The sequence below is a fragment of the Leopardus geoffroyi genome, chromosome B4 (assembly GCF_018350155.1).
Source record: "Leopardus geoffroyi isolate Oge1 chromosome B4, O.geoffroyi_Oge1_pat1.0, whole genome shotgun sequence".
NCBI lineage: Eukaryota > Metazoa > Chordata > Mammalia > Carnivora > Felidae > Leopardus > Leopardus geoffroyi.
In genome coordinates this window covers 86,978,568-87,003,275 of record NC_059341.1, presented here as the reverse complement: position 1 = coordinate 87,003,275, position 24,708 = coordinate 86,978,568, and the positions used below count along the sequence as shown (strand labels likewise).

General features: G+C 36.4%; 1 pseudogene; it reads left to right on the top strand.

Moving 5' to 3' along the window:
• Positions 1-21,599: 21,599 nt before the first annotated feature.
• LOC123591865 lies at positions 21,600-23,331 on the top strand (annotated as a pseudogene).
• The last annotated feature ends 1,377 nt before the right edge of the window (positions 23,332-24,708 follow it).

The following is a 24,708-nucleotide window of genomic DNA, read 5'->3' as shown; positions in this document are numbered from 1 at the left end:
CTTTAAAAAAAATATTTTTTTTTCTCCAAGTATACATGCATTAGAAACTAGAGGGCTGTTTGTAACTGAGACTCTCTCCTCAATTTGTCTCATAAACAGGTATTTTCACCTAAATATGGCTTTTTTTTTTTTTGCATCCTTGGTTCAGAATTCTTTCCCAAACTAATTTGTGATAACATGTATGGTCTAAGGAAGTTCACAATACCAACCTATGAATAATCCTAATTGATCCCAATAAGGGAGTGTCAGCTTTATTCCTCAGAGAACAAAGTTCTGCTTTGGAGAAGTACACTTTACTATCAGTTTTATCTGTAGGTAACTTGATCTTAATCACTCCATTTTGTGGTTAACTTAATTTAGTAGTTCCCCCTCATATATTTTGATTTAGGGTCACAGATACCTGCTATTTTTTTTTTTTTTTAATTTGTACCTATTCTCTTCACTTTGTCGGGGGTGGGGGGGGGTGTGAGGTTCTAAAAGGAGCAGAAATAACTCTAATTTAAAATAAGAAATGCCTGGACCTGGCTCCTTCTGTAACTGACATTGTCTCTCCCTACATATTTAGAACCCATTTAACTGTACCCTCAAGGCACTGCTTACAATATGTTTGCTCTTTATGAGCCCCCTCTAGAGTCTCACATGGCTCTCTGCCTGACAGCAAAAAGTCACTTCTGCCCAGAAACTTTTGCTGTCATTCTAGTCTCTATATAGTGATAGCTTGTATCCATTGTGTACCTGTTTCAGGAACCATCCTAAGCACTATACATGTATCATTTAATCCTCCTACCACCACAGGCCATTTTAATTATCTTCATCTATATATGATCAACTTACAATACAGAGAGCTTTGTTCCAAACCCATGTCACAATTGAGAATTCAAATCAAGACTTTGTTTATTAAGCATCTTCCTTTAATCTCTATGCTCTGGTGCCTCATGATATACAACCAGGCTCTATCGGAACTTGAATAAGCAACTCTCTCTTAAATCAAAGCAGAATATGCTTCTCTGAACATAATGATTTAAGCAGAACTGAACTTCTCCCAACCGGTTGCTGAAAACAAAAGCAAAACCACTAATCTCCCTGCCTCTAAATGACTTTTTTCTTTTTTAAAGATTTAACAACAACAAAACAAATAACAGCACACCACAAAAATTCTTTATTAGTTTAGCTAAGCTGCTGGTTAGAACTTGTTCACAGTTGGCCATTTGACTGCATTGGCTAACTCAAGCAATTATGTTTCTATCACTGCTACAGGAATATCTTGTACTTGCACCTGACGTCTGGAACTCTGAACTCCTAAGTACCCAAGCAGAGAAGAAAGTATCACTCTTATGCTTCTAGGATAATACAGAATTTAGCTGCATTTCTAGAACTACCACAGAACACTTGATTCTTCTTTCATCTTCTATTTTTTTCCCTCCCTTGCAAGGAAAAAAATATTAATCAAAAAAAATCTGGTGAACTGAGAACAGTTATTCAAAATTGTCATTGCTCCTCACATATTTGGTGATCTAGCAAATTTTTGCACTAACTCTACTAATCACTGACAAATAGGACGAGTGTTCAGATATGTATATGTATGTGTATATGTATATATGAATGCATATATATATCTATGTATGCATACACATAGATACAACATTTTGCAGTGGGCAATATTTTTTGCCTGAAACTCTTATGTGATGTTGGTATTACTAAATTGACTTTATTATATTTACAGTGCATGAATTATGTTTTCCTATCCTTTTACTTTTAACATTTCTGTTTTCTTTTTTTATAAAATTTTTTTTTCAACGTTTATATTTATTTTTGGGACAGAGAGAGACAGAGCATGAACGGGGAAGGGGCAGAGAGAGAGGGAGACACAGAATCGGAAACAGGCTCCAGGCTCCGAGCCATCAGCCCAGAGCCCGACGCGGGGCTCGAACTCACGGACCGCGAGATCGTGACCTGGCTGAAGTCGGACGCTTAACCGACTGCGCCACCCAGGAACCCCTAACATTTCTGTTTTCTAATATTGAAGTTAGATCAGGAGGGAAGGACGCTCCTGGAAAAAATCTGACTTTTCTCCTTTTCATGTGTTCCTAATTCTCAACCTCTTCCATGTAATATTCACCTAATGGTAAATAATGTGTAAATACCATATATAATTTATTTAATAATATATTTTAGAAGAAAACAAAGAAATATTATTTTCTTTATAACAATAAGAATTTACCCATATCCTATATCATCGCTCAAACTCTGCTTCATAATGTTGTCAAAAGAAATTTAAGCACCTTTTCAAATAATTCAAAGCTTAAGTAATACACTGTGTCACTTAACAAATTTAAAATAGATTAAAATATTTTTTAAGTCATGTTTGAGAAGGATTGCCAAAGATGGATTGAGGACAAAAATGTATGATTGAAGTAATATAAATTCAACGGTTTGATAGAGATGTAATATAATTGAGCAATTCAGACAATATAAAACCTTTTAAGATGGAATGTCTATAATTTAGATGACTTGAATATGAATGAAGTTGATAAGCACAACCTTTTACTAATATCTTCTTTGATGCTAAGAAGAGAACGCTTTGCAGAGGTATGTACTAATTGACCTCACTACCTACAATATGATAATGCATTTTATTTGAAAATACAAAAATGTATTTTATTTGAAAAGCTGAAACACAACGAGTTGTTTACTTTGTGAAAAAGAGTATGAAAATTGTTCCCTTCAACCTTTTTTATCAATAAAGTAAAACACCTTTTTGTCATCTCATTATCTCCAAATGACTTGACATTTAGCAGCTTAAAATGCAATTGGCACTAAATATTAAGCATTCATGAAAGCAAATTCAGAGCAAATATTTATATTTCATACTTTCAAGAAAAAAATGTTAATAGCACTGAACCAGTGATTTCAATTACCAAAAGGAATACAGGATTGTCAGATATGGAATGTCAATCCATATCCAAGAAATGACTCTGGATGAGAATGTAAAACCTTTACAGAATGTATGGATTCTCATCCAGAGTCATTCTCATTGTTTACATTCTCATCCAGAGTCATTTCTTCTACCTGCTCTGGGACCAGAAGAGTTAGCTCTCCACAGGAGAATTCTGACTGTATCTGACTCTTTGTTACTCAACCTCACACATGTGGGGAAAGAGACACAAATGTAAACCAAAGAAATACCACTTTGTTTCAAATTAGCTTTAAAAATATTTTTGTTGTTTTTGATTTTATAATATACTGGTTACGATTTTGAATTTGATAGCCTACTAGACCTGAATGAGAATCTTAGCTCAGCCACAAGTAAGTTTAGTGAAGTTGGGGATCTTATATAAAATCAATGATTCTCTGTTTTCTCATAGGTAAATGGGAAAGATAACAGCTACTTTATGAATTGCTCTACTGTGATTGGTTACTTTTAAGTGTCAATATGGTTAATTCTAGTCCCGTAAATTTCATCAAACAACAATGTAGGGGTTGCTGTGGAGGTATTTTGCAGATATGGTTAACATTTACAATCAGTTGACTTTAAATAAAGCAGTCTACCTTTAATAATGTTGGTGGGCCTCATTCAGTCAAAAGGCCAAAGCTGGGCTTTACCAGTGAAGAAATTCTGCTTCAAGGCTGCAATAGAAAATCCTGCAAGAGTTTCCACCCTGCCATCCTCTCTGCAGATTTTGTATTTGCCAGACCTCACAATCGGGTAAGTAGGTAAGTCCTTTCAATAAATTCCTCAATATACATATTCCCCCAATGGGCAGGATATATTCCTCCATTTATTTGGGTTTTCTCTTCACAGTATGTTACAGTTTGCTCCGTAGAGCAATAATCTGTACGGAATCTATTCCTAAATATTTGTTATTTTGAGTAATTGTAACAATTGTTCATATGTTAGTTTGTTGTTTCTGATCAGTTTTTTACTATTATTATTATTATTATTATTATTTTAGACTTGCATCTACCAAACTTATGAAATCTTTTATTTAATCCTATATTCATTTAAATATTTCTAGATAAAAATAATAAATTCTGGTAACAATGAAAGTTTTACTTCCTATCTAGTCTTTGTATTTTTGTTAACTTATCTTTATTATTGTGCTGGCTACTATCTTCAGTACAATAATAAAACTGACTTTGAGCCTCATGCCTTTTTTATGATCGAAAAGAGAAATCATTTTTTTTAATATTTATTTTTGAGAGAGCCCAAGTGGAGGAGGGCCAGAGAGAGGGGGACAGAGGATCAGAATGAGGCTCTGCACTGACAGACTGACAGCAGCAAGCCTGATATCGGGCTCAAACTCCTCAACTATGAGCTCATGACCTGAACTAAAGTTGGACGCTTAACCGACTAAGCCACCCAAGAGTCCCAACAAGGAGAAACCTTTCAACGTTTCACAATCTAGTAGGAGTTTTTGTTTTTGTTTTTTTTCAAGTTGTTTTTTATTTATTTTTGAGAGAGAGAGAGAGAGAGAGAGAGAAAGAGGGGGAAGTGCAGAGAGAAAGGACAACAGAGGATGAGAAGCGGGTTCTGCACCAACAGCAGAGAGCCTGAAGTGGGGCTCAAACTCACAAACCATGAGATCATGATCTGAGCCAAAGGCGCACACCTAAGCGATTGAGCCACCCAGGTGCCCCTCTAGTAGGAGTTTTAATGTAGTATTTGTTATATAAAATTTCACACCTTAATGTAATTTTCTTGTATTTTTAATTTGCTGAGAAATTTTAACAAAAATTGAGTTTGTATTTTAACTGTCCTTTTTCTTCCATTATTGAAATAATTATGTAAATTTTCTCATTCTGCTAATCTGGTGAATTACAGTAATTGGTGTCTAAACGTAAAAACAATATTGCATTCCTAGAATAAAACCAATCTTGAGTGCAATTTGTAATGCACTTGAGTGCAGTCTTTAATTTGGTTTGTTAATATTTTGTTTACAATTTGTAATTCTATGTCCATCAGTTAACCTGGGTTTCTCTTTCTTAATATGCTTGTCTTTTCATTGTCAAAATAAGGCTGGCTTCATAGAACTTTCCCTTAAAAAAAAATACGGAAAGGTTTATGTGAGATTGGACTTGATTTTTCCTTATGTGCTTAGTATAATTCATTAATGAAGCTTTCGGGGCCTAAATCTTACTTGGTGGGAATGAAAAATATATATTATAAATTCAATTCCTTTATTATTTATAGAACTACACAGATTTTGTAGTTCTTTAAGATTATATAAACTGTAATTTCTTCAAATTTATCTATTTAAAACAGCACATAGCTGCATTTTTATTTTAAAAAACATTTTTTAATGTTTATTTGTTTTGAGAGAGAGAGAGAGTACATGTGAGCAGGGGAGGGGCAGAGAAAGAGAAAGAAAGAGAAAATGGTGGGGGGCAGCAGAGGGGGCAGGGAGAGAGGATCTAAAGCAAGCTCTGTGCTGACAGTAGAGAGCCCGATGTGGATCCTGAACTCACGAATTGTGAGATCATGACCTGAGCCAAAGTCGGATGCTTAACCAACTCAGCCACCCAGGTGCCCCCAAAAATATCTATTTAATCTGCAATTCCATAAATTTATTAATATCCTTTCTTATAATAATACATAATGATGTTCCTTGTCCATTTTTGGTATTAGTTTTCTCTTATTTTCTTGACAAAATTTGTTAGATTTATCAGTTTTACTAGAGCTTCCCCACCCCCTGCCAAATTCTTAGGATTTGATCTTTATTCTTGTTATTGTATTTTCTTTCTCATGAATTTCTATTTCTTCTCTTACCTCTGTCTGCTTTTTTGGGTTGAATTTGCTTTTCCTCTCTATTCTCTAGATACAGCCTGTCTCTTTTGAGTCCTTTTCCCTCCTTCCTCTTTCTCTGTCTTCCTGTTCATTATTATCTCTTTGGTTGTAAGTAACAGACTATTCAACCCATCCATTAAGTTTTTAAATTTGGTTATTATACGTTTCAGCTGTGAAGTTCCTAGTTTTCTGCCACATGTTTAACTTTTTTAATATTTCTAAAATACTAAATATGGGTATTTTATATATGAGTCTAATGACTCCATTATTTAAAGCTTCTATGAATCTATTTCTATTTTCTGTAGTTTTCTTTGGTTTTGATCATGTTCTTTCCTACTGGCTGGTTAGTTTTTTATGGAGCACAGAATATCCATCAAAATTGTAGAAGTACCTTGACGCGCAATACATTATATTAATCTCCGAGGAACTTATCTTTGCTTTTGCCCTGTACTAAGGGGCACATTTAGTCTGCAATCACTTAATCCAATTTCAGGAATTGATATTATTTGGGCAAATGGCTTCACTGGGGTGCCCTCTTGTGTTCCTAACACCAATTTCTGCTGCCATGGCCCAACAAAGTTAAAACTTCAGCTCGGCTTCTTAGCCTACTCATTTTCCTTAAAAATTTTGACAAAAAAAAAAAAAAAAAAAAAAAAAAACAGGGCAAAGGGGCATGAATTGCTAATCTCATCTCACTGGACTTCTATCCTGTCCAGATTTGGCCTATAACCCTCCACTCTCTTGTTAAGTATCTGGTGCCTTCAAGCATATGTGTCATATACTTTTTCTAGTGAATGGTTGACTCTCATTATTGGTCTACCATAATCCAGACTGTGTATCACCTTTGACTCCCCAAAGAGATCTTTAACTACTTGAGAACAGGATTAAAATCATTTCTGGATAAAGGTAGGCACAAAATTTCGCATTCCATTTAACTGAATAGTTGATCACTCTCTTCTTTTTGAAACATGTTCTTCACATGGCTATCAATTTGCTTTCTTCCCTGATTATCTGCCTACTGCAATGCCTTTTCCTTTGCCTCCTTTGATAGATTCTCTTTATTTCCTTAACATTTCCTTAACATTGCAATTCCCCAGGGCTCTGCCTCTTAACTTCTTCTCTTTTACCTTTATAACCTCTTATTTGATGAGCTCCATCAGTCACATGTCCTTATCTATGTGCTATCTTTATGTCTATTTTTGCACATTTCAAATTTATACCTCTAGTCAGACTCCCCTCTGAGTTCTGAGCAGATTAATCTGTCCAATTACCCACTAGATATTTCCAAACTTATTCAATTTCCTACCTGACAGAAACTCAACATGCCTTGAACACAACTATTCTTCTTCATCTTTTAACCTGCTTTTTGTACAACTTTTCCCTTCTCAGTTAACAAAAACCCTGTCAAGCAAAAACCTTAGCAACATGCTCAACTCCAGTCTCTTACAGCTTACATGTGCTGTTTCTATACATCCTTTTGCCTTTGTTTTAGAAAAATAAAACATCCAGTCCCTTCTCACCATATCCACTGCTATTTGCCTGTTGCAAGCCACCATTATTCCTGATCTGGATTAATGAAGGTCTCAGTACTCAGCACAATAGCCAGAGTAATCATCTCAAAACATAAATCAGATCATATAACTTCTTAAAACACTCCAAGGACTTCCTCTGGCACTTAGGGTCAATGTGAAAATCCTTTCGATAATATACCTCCCCAATCTTTTCACATGCTATTTCTCTTCTTTTTCAAAAGTCCCAGCTTCTTTTAGTTCATCAAACATTTAAATGGTTGCTAATTAAAAAACAGTGGGGCGCCTGGGTGGCGCAGTCGGTTAAGCGTCCGACTTCAGCCAGGTCACGATCTCGCGGTCCGTGAGTTCGAGCCCCGCGTCAGGCTCTGTGCTCACAGCTCAGAGCCTGGAGCCTGTTTCCGATTCTGTGTCTCCCTCTCTCTCTGCCCCTCCCCCATTCATTCTCTGTCTCTCTCTGTCTCAAAAATAAATAAACGTTAAAAAAAATTTTAAAAAACAGTAATGAATGAAATTCATCAGGATTAGATAAAATGATGCCTATCTAAATATGATACGATTCCAAGCATGCAATGAATAATCAATTGTTTTATCATTGTTGTTTACCTATTTTTAATTATATTTTTAAAAAGCATATTTAGGGCATGTAAGCACATACTATTTTAAGAATTTACGTCTCCATATCCTTGAATCTGCCTTCCTAAGTGCCTTATCTTGAGTGACTCTACACAATATTGATTAACTTTCTAAAACTGTATGTACTACATTAGCAAAGAAAATACTTCCTTTAATTTATAGACTAAATACTCAAAATTGTTAGGCTCTTCACTGTGTCTATTTTGGCCTCTTTGTCCCTATTAAAAACTAGTAGAGAGATTTTTATTATAGAATTTGTGATTCCTACTTAACCACCATTTTGTAACCATCTGTAAATATTAAGAGACAGTTATTCATTGATTTGTCCTTATACAAAGTCCATTACTTGACCATGTTTTGACCCTTAAAGAGGTTTTCTCCAAAGATGAACACTAGGTGCCCATTATGATTAAGTCAGCAATGTAACAAATTACTACCTCTGTGAACTTTTAGTCATTGACAATGGCCTTCCAGATTTTACTGCCCTTACAAGAATTTTACAAGAGTATTTGGACATGAGTGTTACAAAAGAAACCATTGAAGAGGTTTCAGGTTACATTTTGTCAAATGTTTGGTTGCTCTGTCATTGATAATATAAACACAACAGTAGATAAAGTACTTTTTAATCAGAGTGATCCTCAATGGTACCTCACAAGAACTAGTTCAATCTGCTTTTTATAACTTATTAGAATGTTTTACTATACACATCACTTGAAAAGCATATTACTAAAATATTCTTTATTCCTTGACTAATTTATGCAAAACCACAAAGGGGAAAAGATGTAGCACATATTTCATCATGTAGATTCTGAGAAAATCCAAAGGCAGCCACCACATATATTCTGAAGTAGTCACATATCAATGAGAATTTTAGTTAAATGATAGTCATGTGATATCAGTTTCATAGAAAAAATATTAAGGACCACTTCTAAAATAAATTAACAACCAGAATAGATATGAATCTTTAAAAAAAAACAATGTTCATTTCCTTGTTTTGGGTCCCTATATCACAAACAGGATGAATCAGAATTGGTATCTATTGTAATTTTGGGAACTTTCACAGCTTTTCCCAGTTCTGAGCCTTTAACAAGACAATATTGAGTTATTTTGTATTTTCCATAACCTCTCAGAATATATGGATATGGATGCTATTATCTGTACTGCTTCCGGTTTTTTGACATAAAAATGATCATGTTCTTGAAGATTGGGTTGAAAACTGAACCTGACCGTATTTGTGTTTTTCTTAAAATCGGCATATTCCACAGAAGGAGATATGGAAAAATGGTGGTCTACCATTTTTTACGTATTTAAATATTTCTTGTCCATTCATTAGATATTGTATCCACTCATTTAACCAACCTTTTTAAGGAACTACTAGATCCTATAGACTCCGGGGTAAATCACATTGTTCTAGTCTCGAATGCCCCCTGCAGTCTAATGGAAAAACTGTCCCTACTGCTATTCTGCTACTACTACCACAAACTATTCCTCGCACAACACTTAGTTATGTTCCAGACACGGTTCCCAATTCTTCACGTGTATAATTCTGTAGGTTATATCTCATGGAATTTGTTTGTAACAATTGTTCTAGTTAAGGTGACTTCCCTACAACAGGTAAAATACAATAAAGCATGTTAATTGCTATTCAGGAGTAATTGCTGTTTTTCAATGGTTTCCAATGTATAGGAATTACAACACATTGATAAAATGGATTATCCTACATAAAAATGCCCTATTGCATATATTTTAGGAATCATTTGGTAATGGAAAACTGAAAAACAAAATATTAGTATTTTAAAATAATTCTTACCCTAAACAAGAATGTAAAAAAAAAAAAAGCTACTTAATTCCGAGGGAAATAATATAAGAAGAAAGAATAAATTATTTTTATAGTTCTTTTTCTATTTATTTACCTCCAGTAAAGCTAAGCAGCCACCCTTTCCCTCTACCCACTTCAACTAACACATACCTAATTGTCTTAATTGTGTTTTGATTCATGCAAATCTTATGGAATAGTTACTATTATTTCAAAAATTACAAATGAAGAAAATAAAGTTTTCAGAAGTTGTGTGTTTCATATAATGTTACTGAGTGAGTAAGTAGTTGAATAAGAACATATATTTAGAAAGTCTAGCTCAAGATCCTGTGTGCTTAACATTACACTATCTTGGGGCATGTTAGTGACTCAGTTGGTTAAGCGGCCAACTTCGGCTCAGGTCATGATCTTGCCATTCTTGAGTTCGGGGCCCGTGTAGGATTCTGTGTGGACTGCTCAGAGCCTGAAGCCAGCTTCAGATTCTGTATCTCCCTCACTCTCTCTGCCCTGCCCCTGCCTCCCACCACCCATGGTCATGCTCTGTCTCTCTCTCTCTCTCTCTCTCTCTCTCTCAAAAATAAATAAAAAACATTAAAAAAATTTTTAAACATTACACTATCTTTCCCTCAAATAATCAGATTCATCAATTTTACCTACATCGACTTAGGGTAGAAAACTCAGAGAAGCAGGTTTTTCCATTCTGAATGATCAGAACAAGCATTATCAGAATAAGCAAAAAAGTCTACCTGAGAATATTAGACATACGCAATTGCATCAACAATGAAAACAGTATTGCACTATTATGGCAGTTACTAAATCATGAAAAAGAAGAAAATGTCAGGCAGTAAAGATAGATTCCAGCCTTTGGAACTAAACAACCCACGTTTGAATTCTCTCTCTGCTATTTGTAAATTGTGTGACCTTAGCCAAACCACTCAACCTCTCTGTGCATCAGTTTATCTTTAAAATATAACAGTAACTACCTCATGATATGATCATAAATAGTAAATGAATTAATATATGTAAGGTATATAGCAGGGCCTGGTACGTAGCACTATCTGAATTATAACTGCTGACATTATTACCACTCATTATTGGTCCATACACATTATTACTCAATGTAGAAATAGCTTACTGAGATTCACTTTGTAAAATGGAAAAACCCTATAAGCTTCATGTAATATACTTAAAATTTTGTCATTTTATTTAGTATTAAAAAATGCTTGGGTTGTGGTTACTAAGTTGCACTGTGTCCTTAATACGATAACCTAAAATGTTCTATTTGGTCACAGTAACAAAATGTGCTTCTAATTAACATCTTTATCTGTTTTAAAAAATGTTTTTAAATGGTATGGATATTGATAAACATGTGATAACAGTGAGTGTTTACTTTTTAGTATTAAGTGCTAGGCAACTCACAGCCAAAGTTTTTACTCCTCTCAGAGGTCATTTTTTTAAGTTAGCACTTTTCCTGCTAGAATGTTTCATTTCTGATATTGATGTCCTTATTCATTATTTCTATTTTTTTTATTTTAAATTGCATTGTATTGCTGTTTCCAAGTTTTGCTGATAATAAGACAATGTTATGCATTTTAAAAAGCATTAGGTAACAGCTGTAGATAACTTCCTCTGAAACAGACACAATGATAAATGCCATATGTATATTAAGATATTCAAACATGTCAATTAATCACCATAACCTTTTAATTATATTCTATTATTATCAAGATAAAACAAGAGAATTGCTCTTTGGGAGTCTAAAGCTGTCAAAATGGCGCCCTTTTTATAGCTTTAGTATTTAGAAAATCAGTTTTCCTGCAAATAAAATATTTTAATCCTTCTTTTCCAATATGTATTTCTGTCATTTTTTTTTAATGTATCACATGGTCTAAGACCTTCAGTAAAATGTTGAATAGATGTGGTTAGAATAGATATCTATGCCTCACTCTCAAAGTCAACACATGCGGTCTTTTACCAGTATGAGTTAGTTGTGAGTTTTACATAAACATCTTTTATCAGGTTGAGAGTTTTTTATCCTGAAAGGAGGGTAAGTTTTGCCAAATGCTTTTAATCATTCTACCAAGGCAATTATAATGTTTTTTTTTATTTAGTCTGTGGCCACAGTGAATTATACTGATTGATTTTTAATATTGAGCTAATTATTGTATTACCAGGATAATCCCCAACTGTCATTAATCTTTTAATATATCACTGGATTTGATGGTTTTTTGTTAAAAACTTTTGTGTCTAGGTCCATAGGAGATTTTGTTCTTACACAGACTTCTTTCTTGTAATGTCTTCATTTAGTTAGGGTTTCAGGGTAATACTAGTCTCATAAAATATACTGCACGGTATTCTTTCCTCCTCAGTTTTCTAGAAGTGTTTATGTAGTATGGTTATTATTTATCAACCATCTAGGGGTAAATTTCTTTTCATGGAAGGTTCTGTTTTTGTGGTTGTTGTGAAAGCAATTTCTTTAACAGATATATGGCTACTCATATATCTATTTTTTTGGTTGAGTGAGCTTTGGTAATTTTTGTCTTTCAAGGAATTTTGCCACTGTATTTAATTAACCAGGTTTCTTAGTAGATGGGTGTTAATAATTCTCTTATTATTCTTATTATGTATGTAGGGTCTGGAGTAATGTCACCTCTGTCGTTCCTTATACTGGAGATTTGTGTCTTCTCTCTTTCCTAATTTTATTGGTCATTTCAAAGAAACAACTATTTATTTTTCTCTATTGTTTTCTGTATGCAAAGGTTTAAAACAACTATATATAATCACCTAAAACAGAAGACAATCCAAATGTCTGCAAAGAGTTGAATGAATAAACAAATTATGGAATATCTATACAATAAAATACTAGTCAGCAATTATTTCTGATACACTCAAAAACATGAATGACTCTAAAAATAATTATGCTGAAATGAAGGTTGGATTAAAAGGGTACATACTGCATAGATTCCATTCATTAAAAAAAAAAAATCTTGAAAAGACAAACTAAACTGTAAAGACAGAGAGCAAATCAGTGCTTTCCTAGGGATGGGAGGTAAGAAGACATGGATTTTTAAGGGGCACAAGAAAACTCTTTGAAGTGAGCATTCCGTTTATATCTTGATTATGGCAATCATTTCTTACATGTATTTATTTACTTAGGAAACTCATCAGGTTGTACACTTTAAATGTATGCAGTTTATTGTAAATCAATTATACTTCAATAAAGCTATAGAAAATAGCCAAACCTAACAATTTCATGTGGTTCAACCTATTATCATCTCCATTTCACAGAACAAGAACCAAAAGGACTGGGATATAAAGTACTTCTCTTGGGGCACCTGAGTGGCTCAGTTGGTTAAGCTATCAACTCTTGATTTTGGCTCAGGTAATGATCTCGCATTTCGTGGATTCAAACCCTTAATAGGGCTCTGTGCCAACAGTGCAGAGCCTGCTTGGAATATTCTCTCTCATTCTCATTCTCTCTCTCTCTCTCTCTCTCTCAAAATAAATAAACTTAAAAAAATAAAATTAAAAAAGGATACTTCCCTAAAGTCAAAAAGCTGGTAAGTTATAGCGATAGGATTTGAAGCTATAGAATATCTCAAGAGCCTGAATATTTACACACTATCCCATACTACCTCTTTATGTGTTTGCTTATTATTTTTATTTTTTATTTCTTTAAGATTTTATTTTTTAAGTAATGTCTACACTCAACATGGGGCTCAGATTAATAACCCCAAGATCAAGAATCACATGGTCCACTGACTGAGTCAGCCAGGTGTCCAATGTGTTTATTTTTTAAAATATATTCCCCAACCATCCTTCTGCCTTTAGGCCTTTTTATATTTTACTTGCTATCATTTAAGATAAACATGTTATATGTATTTTAATCAATTAGTCAACTTTACTTTCTTTCTACTAATGGGTACTATTGAGACCATACTACATTATTTTCATTCTACTGAAAGTATACTATAGATCAAATAATTTTTGAGTTTTCTTAAGGACAAACAAGCTCACAAATCAACATATGTACCTATGAAACAAAATTTGTTATATACAGGTAGTATTTCTGAGGGGAAATTGTCCTCAGATGGCAATTTCCCCTCAGATATATTACCTGTATATAACAAATTATGGTAAGTACTATTACCATATATACTTGGCATATATGTTGTTCAGATATAACAACAGGAGAGAATCCTCACTCCTCTCATGTACTCCTCTAAGGGTTGGGGCCCTCCCCGGTAGAATGTTTATCATACTTTATTATAATTAATGATGTATTGGACATTCCTCTTAGTGATGAGACAAATGCTCCTTGAGGAAAAGAGTTGTTACATTGACCCTTGTTTACCCAGAGCAAGAACATAAAAAATGTTGAGTAAGAATTTGTACAATTAATCAGTGTAAAAGATACATGTTTGGAGAGGAGCCTTAGAGACTGAGAGTAAACGTTACTAAGTCAAGTCAATAACCTATACCAGTTGGATTATGAGGACTATGAAACACTGAGTTTAACTTCAGTGAAGGCCAAGACCAGGTTCAGTGGCATGATGGAGCTACACACTGGAACAATATTTGCCCAGTCTCTCAAGTACAGTAAGAAAAAAATGAAATGTTTTCCAAGAAAAGTCTTGTGCTGAGTTCACTGTATCATACATATATGCATGCTGCACAGTGCTTCTAGAATATGCAACCTGAAAGTACAGAGGATTTTCAAACAATAATTGGAAGGTTCTCACCATGTTCAGAACACAACTTTTACATATAAATGTAGCTTGGGAAATATCGCATAGCACAACATTTCAATTTTTTCTTTGATATAAAACAATTCATTAGAGAAGTGATGAGGGTTGTATACTCCAGAATTCTTAGGCTAATAAATATCCATATATCATATGATTTATAAGGCTTAAATGATAGCATCACAAGAGATCATTAAAACTCTCAAAAACTTACTCAGCAGTTTTATTCAAAAGCAAAAGTATTACTCCTTGAGATACAGGAATTCCCATGTTATTATTAATAATCTGCAACCATTCTCCCCATCTTACTTAATTATCCTTTCCTTTAAATCAACTTTATTTTCCTCTCATTTTGCCTTTTTTCTTAATTAATATACAAATACCTACTGGGATACAAATAACCCCAAATACTCTGCTTGTGAAACTCCCAAATTATTAAGTGTAATTTTAATTATGATTAGCTAGCATGGGTAAAATATTCATTGCAATGGGAATATAATAATCTAATTACCAAAAAACTATTTGACTCAGGTATTTATCTGTCACCATGCATTTATCTCGAAAGGCTGGTTACCCATCAAAACATTGCTAAGTAATTTTAGCAATTTTCTGTGAACATAAGAGAAGAAACTCCACCTCATGCTTCTAATCTCCTGCCTATCCTTTATCCCCAGGTGAGTTTTAATCATTTGCAAATAATATGATTGTGTATTTATTGTAAGTGCATATAAAGAAATATAAACACGATACATGTTAAATTTGAACATGTGGGGGGGAAATCACTTCTTGGAAATTTTCAAAGGAACTATTTCCACAATTATTAGACCCCTCAGTTGAATGCACACAGAAATAGGCCGCAACTGGGAAGAAAGATTTATTGACAAGAACTCTCCCAGAGTCCAGTCGGCTGCCTCTTTACCTCCAACTCAGAGGAATGGTTCAAAGGATTCCCCTGTAACTCTGCACAGGAAGACAAAGTGAACCTGTCCCTGCTCAGGCCGGCAAAAGCTAAAGTGGGCTGTGCCAGCCTGAGAGAGACGGCTGCATTAGCAGAGGAGTGCATTTCTGACATTCATCAGGACAAAGCTCAGGTCGGCATCTCCTCTACACCAGATTCAGCCACACGAGAAATAGTGTATAGATCGGAGGTTCCCACCATCTCTTCCTCAGGTTTGATTCATTTGCAGAGTGACTCACAGAACTGAGGTAAACATTTTACTTACTAGATTACCAATTTATTATAAAAGAGTATAACTTGGGAACAGCCAGATGAGAGAGATGCATAGGAGAAAGTATGTGATAAGGGGCAGAGAGCTTCCCTGCTTCCTGGGAGTACCATCCCCCCTGCATCTCCTTGTGTTCACCAACCCCTCTATCTGAACCTCATCATTTGGGGGTTTTTGTGGAGGCTTGGCTACATGGACATGATTAATTAATCACTGACCCCTGGCAACTGAATCAAACTCTAGCCCCTCTACCCTCCTTGGACTGAAAGTTCCAACCCTCTAATCACATGGTTGGTTCCCCTGGCATCCAGCCCCATCCTTAGGGTCCCCCTTGGTATTCTTAGGGGCCTTCCAAATTCTCATTAACATAAACTAAGATGTAGTTGAAAGAAGTTTGTTACGAATATTGAGACATCTTCATGGCTCTTATGACTTAGGGAATTAGAATGGTTTTAGGAGCACTATGCCAGAAATGGGGACAAAGACCAAATATGCATTTCTTAGTATAAATCACATTATCACAGTGTGTGTCTACCAAAGGTTGGACAAATTCCAGCAGAAAGGAGCTGCAGATGATGATGGCAGATTTCTAAAGACAGGGGATAAACATCTGCCTAGGTCATAGAAATTGTAGACAAAGGAGCCTATAAGGAATGTCTGGAGGAAAAACTCCTTAACTCAGTCAGCTTAAATATCTGTCAGTCCCAGAGAGTGAGAACTAGCTTCCAGGAAAAATCTTTTCCTGCTCCTTTCCTATTCTCTTAAACTTCTTTTCCAAATCTCCTAAACAGAAACTGGCTAATAAGATTAGAGAACAGGAGAAGGAGGCAGAGGAGAAGCACAATGGAGAGAAAGAGACAACATTCCAAGTAAGGCTCCATTGACAGCAGGCTTGAGCTAGTTGAGAGGTTTGCCATTAAAACAAGTTCGGGGACACTTCTGTGGCTCAGTCGGTTAAGTGGCTGACTTCGGCTCAGGTCATGATTTCATGGTTTGTGAGTTCAAGCCCTGGGTAGGGCTCTGTGCTGACAACTCAGAGCCTGGAGCCTGCTTCAGATTGTGTCTCCCTCTCTCTCTCCCCTCCCCCGCTCACATTCTGTCTCTCTGTCTCTCAAAAATAAATAAACATTGCAAAAAAATATTTTTAATAAAACGAGTCCAGAGTTTGGACTAATAATTTGTACTCAAAATTCTAATTTCTAAAAAAAAAAAATCTTTTTCTAATGTTTTATTTATCTTTGAGAGAGAGAGTGCTAGCCGGGTAGGGGCAGAGAGAGAGAGAGAGAGAGAGAGACCGTGGATCTGAAGTGGGCTCGGCACCGATAGCAAGCCCAACATGGAGCTCGAACTCACAAACCATGAGATCATGACCTAAGCCACCCAGGTGCCCCTCAAAATTCCAATTTCTTAATTGAGATTATGTTTGTAATTTTTAGAAAAGACATTGTTTGGGGACTCAAGGAAGTAGACACTAAGCTTGTACATACATATTTGGACAAATTTCTATGAAGAAAAAGAGTTGGGGCCAGAGAGGGCCGGGAGAGCCTTCAGACTTGAAAGCAAGGTGTTATGCCTGTCTCCCTGAAGGAGCCAGGGTGGAAAGTGTCTCAGCCTGCAGAACATCTCTAAGAAAGTTTTTTTCCAGACAGATGAACCATCTTAGAGTCAAAGTTGCCTATTAGGGGAGTCCTATACCTTGCGTAAGATAGGATATCTGTTGGATGCAGCCATTGGCTATGAGCAGCCTATGGAAATCAGTGGTGGATTCAAAAGGGCTACAGCTGGCGACCATCAGAAAACAAAGCTGTTTGCCACAGTAAGAGATACGAATGACACATTTTTATAACCATCAAAGTCACACACTTGCTTGAATTGTCACATGGGCAACATCAAGTGACTCACACCACATAGATGTTAAAGGGATGGTGGGAGATAAAATAAGGTATTTTTATTATATCAGGAGACATGTGTAATGTAAATACCTGTGGCCTAGACAGCCCAGAGTATCCCAGCACCCTGTGGTCACTATTTCGTTTAACAAAAAAAAAAAAAAAAAAAAAAAGAAATGACTCAAGACCCATTCCAGGTAACAGCTATGTGCTACAGGTTCTAATGAGTTACCTACTCCCTCTGACCACCCCACCCCCACCTTGTAAAGTAATAAAAATCAATCTCCTTAACTTGGTGAAAATGATTTGCTGCATGTACGCTCCTGAGTTATTATATCCTACGTAATGTCATTTGGATTCTATTCTTGTTTCCTGGGGTTCCTAGGACACAATGGTATCCAAAATCTACCAAGAGCAATTTCTTTTCAAAAGTTTGAAAGTATGTCTCTGGGAGTGGCTGTTTAATTAGTCAATGCAGTGGGAGAACCGGCCGGTGTTTCCAAATTTGTAGATTTGTTTGGAAAACCCAGTGATGGCTGCATAACCAAACCTCCCGTGTGCCATAGCACATCTATGATTTGATGATGAAAACTGCAATAATTTCTTCCCTACCTCGTGCCATACCATAAAACTGGATCCAGACCACAGGTTATTGATCAAAGCAGAAGAAACCTTCTTTCTCCCCCTAGCAGTCCCGCTCCTTTGCTTTCCTTCACTAACCTTCCTGTTTTCTTTCTTCAAGCTCCATCCGCCTTTTAATTAAGAGTCAGAATGAACCTTTAACTATGAACATCTAAAAGGCTTTTTAATTCTAACTCATTTGTTTTCAGAGATGAGAATTAATTAATTTAATTTATTTTTTAAGTTTCAAATGCCATTTTCTGTAGTTTGAATTAACCCTCTGGGCCAAAGGCCAGGCCTGGTGCCAGTGGATGGAGTTTCCAGGCAGGCAAACAGGGCTCAGTCGGAGCCCGCAGGGTGAGCGGTGTGAGCGGCAGGGTGAGGCAAGTACTATGGACCCACACAGAAAGCTTAGGATGGGACCCACTGAGCCTCGCAGGCAGCTCGTAAAACGGCAGAATCCGGCCCCAGTCTCTACAGCCTGAACACTCTTCCCAGAGGAAGCTCCGAGGACGCCAGGATTTCTACAGGATCCGGAGGAGAATCCTGGGCCCAGAAATGCCAGCTTGTCCCCTAGCTCCAGAGTCCCTGCCTTCCAGGCTCATTTGTAAGGAGTCTGGCTCACGTGACCTATCCCGCAAACACCAATCCTACCAACACCTAACCCCCCCCCCGTCCCCCCCCAACCTCTCCACACAGAATCCCACAATCACACTCACAGTGCAGCAGCTCCTCGCCACAGAGGCCCAGCAAGGCCCGCGCCCCCTTCAAGAAAGGCAGCACCTGACCTGGTTTAACCAGGGGGTGAACTGCGCATGCCCGGAGTGCAAAGCTGCGGCCCTCTCAGAGCCCAGAGGGGGATTGGGAGAGGGCAGGGGCTTCAGGGTGCAACCCTGGGGCAACTTGACACCTGCTGAGGTCGAAAGCTGTAGCAATACCAGCATCCTCCCAACTGAACGTCTTCAGGGCCATTTGTTCTCCCCAGCAGCTGTAAAGTGTCCAAAATTTGACCCACGAGACCACCATTGCCTGTTATGGGAGCCTTTTCCTTGAAGACCAGCTGCAGGGCATTATTCTCTCTTTTTGGATCAGCTCATCAGCATCTTACTTGGGGGCGGTGACTCCTTCACTTTTTCTTTCTTTCTTTCTTTCTTTCTTTCTTTCTTTCTTTCTTTCTTTCTTTCTTTCTTTTCTTTCTTTCTTTCTTTCCTTCCTTCCTTCCTTCCTTTTTCTTTCTTTCTTTTCTTTCTTTCTTTCTTTCTTTTTTTCTGGCTTGTCAAGTTTTAGTCACTTCAAAACCTTAGAGACAGTTCTAGTCTGGGGTAGAAGGTGGCCTCAACCCTCAACATCCAGAGTGGCTCTGATCTTATCCCTTCCTCAGGCAGGACAAACCAGACCTCCTTCTCCAGCTGCAAGCTGGAGGTCAAGGCCTGACTGTGGTGGGGACCTTGGGCCTCCAAATGCTCACCCCAGAAGAAAAGATTTGGTTCTATGTAATGGAAGATCAAAGTCTAGGCCTCTCCAGCTTTCCTTCACCCTGAAAGAGGGGCAGGGAAGTGTCAGCTGCTCTTTGGGGGCAGAGGGAGCAAACACCCATTTCTCCATCTGGCTGCAGGGAGGAGGGACACAGGACAAGAGGAGCCTATCTGTCGCCTTTGGTTCTGCCAGCTTCTTGAGGTGGCTGGGCTGGGGCAAGAGATGGGGGACAGCTGTCTGGCCCGGATCTTCTCAGGCCAAGGTGGGAATGGGGGCCACTTTAACTTTTAACTTTGTTTTAAAGTTTATTTCCTTTCACTTCTTAAATAAACACACACACACACATGACTTTTTTGTGCAGTTGGAGATCCATTTGATCTGTGGGCAGTCTGGCTTCCCAGCATCACTCCTCATCAAAGTTCTGACTCAGGAGGAAATTGGCAGCCAAGTCCTCCCCTCCCCTTCCCCCAAGAGAAAGAGACCAGGACTACAAGATTCCCTGAGAAGCCCAGGGCCTTCAACCTCCTTATAGCTTCCTTCTGTGGCTTCACCTAGAGGTAGTTCATCTGCAGGGCCTCCTTGTCTATGGACCTACTCTACTCTCCACATCTGCCAGCTCCCCAGCGGTCTCATGTAGCATCTGGACGAATTGCCCCTGTTGTTGGCTAATTGCTGCGAAAGCTGAGGGTTCCTCTAGCCCAGAGCTGAATGAAGAGATAAGCATGGATTTTTAACCCCCTGCTGACATTCCACAGCAAAAACCAACTTCATAGAGTAAAAGGCTATAAATGAGCAATGAGCATTTCTCAGCCAAGTATTTTTTTGTTTGCTCACTTACATTGGCAGAGATTGCATGATCTTTAGTGGGTAACATTTTATTCATACACTGTAACATAGATTCTGACCAAACTTTTGTGTAGAAGTTATGGCTGTAAGCACTGGGGAGGCAGCAGTGAAAAAAACAAAAAAACAAAACAAACAAAAAAACACAACTATCTTTCTCTTATGCTTACATTTGAGTTGGGAAAAAGAAAATTTAAATTATGGAAAAATTTCTTTGATGTTTAAAATATGTGTGTGTGTCTGTGTGTGTGTGTGTGTGTATATATATATATAATTTACACCTACACGTACATATACATACCTTTATTAACACATTTATTAAACATTGACACTTTGGACTTTAGGAAACAAGTTTTAACATCATTGGTTAGATAGGTATTAGAAAAATATGAAACTTTTACACAATAGTTAATTAGGAAACTAGCTTTTACTATAACACAAGGTAGATAAAGCCATCTTAAAATTGTTAAGCATTGCATGCTTTTCTGCCATGGGAAAAACTTATTAAAGCAAAATTAATTATTAATAACAATATATTGTTTGAAATAAAATACAGAGGGTTTCTTAAGGTTTTTGAACAAGGACACTGTTCATACACTAAAAAGCAGTAGTCTGAGTTAAGGTCAGAGTATCTCCTGATTAGTGAATTTAATGAATATTATTTGGGTGAGTTTATATCTCAAGTGTTGAGTGCACAGAAGGCTTTTTGCTCTATTTTTTAAATTAAGTCAGTTTCAATTCAGTTCTCAGAAAACTGAGGATAAATTACTGACATCTTGATAAGTCAGGAATAATGCCTAAAGTATAACTTGCACATTTTATCTATAGGCTTCATCAGTTCTTAATTTGCAACTGTAAACGTTGACCCTATTTTACTCAATAGAAAATTGTGTTCAAATGGATCTACTCTAAGGGCATGAAATAATGTTTATAATATAAATAGGAGATGAATTTTACTCATCTCACCTTCTCTTTAAGTGTGTTCAAATTTAAATCAGGATAGCTCAGGATTAAATGAATAACAAAGCAAAAAATGCAGTTTTTCCCTCTCTACAAAGGGCCTGAGCTCAGCCTGCACACTACAGAAATACTTTGATTACCTGCAGACCTTTGCCAGATAAGGCAAGAGTCCAGGGCACTATCTCCTTATCTCACTCCAGCTTATTCTAAGGATGTAAAATTTGGTGCAGATTCCCAACTCATAATGCTTCAAAGTGTATACCTTTTATCCCATGCTACAGCTGTTTCTGTGAGCCAAAGGTAAAATAATGAGCTATTATTGAAGAGAGCTGGGGAAGTCCCCAAACAGCAAAAGATGGTGTGACCATCGCAAAATCCATTGACTTAAAGGCTAAATATAAAAAATATTGGTGCTAAACTTGTTTGAGATGTTGCCAGTAATGCAAATGAAGAGGCTGGGGCTGGCACGACTACTGCTGGTGTACTGACACACTGGGTTGCCAAGGAAAGCTTCTGGAAGGTTAGCAAAGATGCCAATCTAGGGTAAATAAAGAGAGGTGTGATGTTATCTCTTGATGTGGTGATTGCTGAATTTAAGAAGCAGTCTAAACTTGTGATGACCCCGGAAGAAATTGCTCAAGTTCCAATGATTCCTGAAAATGGAGAAAAAGAAATTGATAACATCATTTCTGATGCATGAAGAAGGCTAGAAGAAAGGGTGTTACCAGATTAAAGGATGAGAAAGTACTAAATGGTGGAGTAGAGATTATTGAAGGCATGAGGTTACATTTCTCCATACTTTATGAATATATCAAAAGATCAGAAATGTGAATTCCAAGATGCCTATGTTCTGTTGAGTGAATAGAACATTTCTAGAATCCAGTAAATTGTATCTGCTTCTGAAATGGCCAATGCTCACCAGAAGCCCTTGGTCATAATCACTAAAGATATTGATAGAGAAGGTCTAAGTACATCAGTTCTGAATAGGCTAAAAGTTGGTCTCCAGAGTGTAATGGTCAAAGCTCTTGGTTTGGGTGACAGTAGAACCAGATTAAAGACATGGCTACTGCTACTGGTAGTACTATGTTTGGAGAAGGATTGACTAAATCTTAAAGATATTAAGCCTCAGGACTGAGGAAAAGTTGGAGAAGTCATTGTGATCAAAGATGATGCTATGCTCGTGAAAGGAAAAGGTGGGAAGGCTCAAATTGAAAGCTGTATTCAATAAATCATTAAGCACTTAGTATCACAACTAGTATATATGAAAAGGAAAAATGAAATGAGCATCTGGCAAAATTCTCAGATGGAGTGGCTATGCTGAAAGTTGGTGGGACAGATGGTGTTGAAATGAATGAAAAGAAAGTTACAGATGTCCTTAATGCTATGAGCTGCTGTTGAAGAAGGCATAGTTCTAGGAGGGTTTTGTTCTCCACTCTGGTACATTCCAGCCTCGGACTCAATAACTCCAGCTAATGAAGATCAAAAATCAATATAGAAATTACTAAAATAACACTCAAAATCCCTGCAATGACCATTGCTAAGAAGATAGGTGTTGAAGGATCATTGATAACTGAGAAAATTATTCAACGTTCCTCAGAAGTTAGTTATGACACCATGTTTGGAGATGATGTGAATATGATGGAAAAATGAATCATGGATCCAACTGTGGTTGAAAAAACTGTTTTAGTGGATGCTGCTGGAGTGCCACTCTGTTAATTATAGCAGAAATTGTCGTCACAGAAATTCTCAAAGGGAAGGATCCTGGAGTAGGCAGAATGGGTGTAACAGCAGGTGGCATGTTCTAATTCCTGGAGTAGTTCATTGCTGCTATTAGTGAACTAAAAGAGAAAGCTCAAGGCAGTGCCCCTCACCACTAACTTCAGGGAAGTCAATGAAGAAAATGACTGAAGAAAAGGCTGGCTGATGTTGAAGAAAATCTCTATAGCCATGAGTTACTGATTTCAGTTGACAGTCAATAATGGTTTGCTGCTGTCATCTTCCATGCTGAAAAATAATTTATTTTGCATTTTTAATAAAAAGACATTTATACATTCCTAATAACTGAGTGCAAAAGCCATGTTCCAATGTACCCCTTTCAATTGAAATTGCTGAGGCATTTTTACTACACTTAACTCTTCTGTTAAAATCAGGATTTTAACACTTGCCATCACATGAGAAGTTAAGAAACAGCCTTTCTGTGGAGAATAACAGTTGTGTGCAAGGTAGAGAAATATTCAATTATGTGACAATACTTGGGTAATAAAAATTTGTGTCCAGTTAAAAAAAATTTAACTTGATTTGTCAAGAAAATCATATTTTATTTTTGGCATAACCATAAATATTTCCTCAATAAATGTGAATTTTATTAGTAAATGGAATGGGTATTCTTGTTGCTTAAAATTGTGTATAACATGGAAATACAATATATTTTGGTAGGTTAAAAATCTGGGAAATTATTTCTGTGAATGGTAATTGATTTTAGCAATTAGTATGTCACTCTGATTACTAATGTAAAAAATGAAAACCTTTACCCCATATTTAGACAGAAATAAATTTTCATGCAGAAATGGAGAAGCCATACACGTACAACCCTCAATATAATTAATCTGCATATGCTAAAAATATTAGACTCTAATTAACACTTTAGGGCTATTTAATCTCTATTATGCCAGTGGAAAAATTAAAACATAGTATATCAGTCTTAGAAGAACTCAATTATTGAAGCACCAGAATTCCTGCCACAATTTTTATTCATTTTTAGTATATTAATAATTTTTCTAAAATAAGTATTTAGAAAGCATATTATCAAGGAAAGCAATGCTCCAGAACTGAAAAAGACATAATCCTTACCTTCCAGTTTAAAAAAATAGAAAAAGCATGCAAAAATGTTCAATACTAGTTTCCTAAATGTCATATCTAAAGAAACTGTAATGAGAATATAAGAAAGGGAATTGGATTACGCTGGTCCCTTTTGGTGAAAGTGTAAGAAGTCCAACTCAAATTATTTTAAGGAAAAAAAAATACTCTTGGCTCATATAATTGCAAAGATAAAAAAAAACATCAGACTAAGTATAGTCTGGACAAGGATGGATCTAGAAACATAAAAGAAACAAAACTATCTCAGCTCAGATTCCTTCTCTTTGCTTTATTGTCAAACAGCCTATTGCAATCTAATAGAAAAT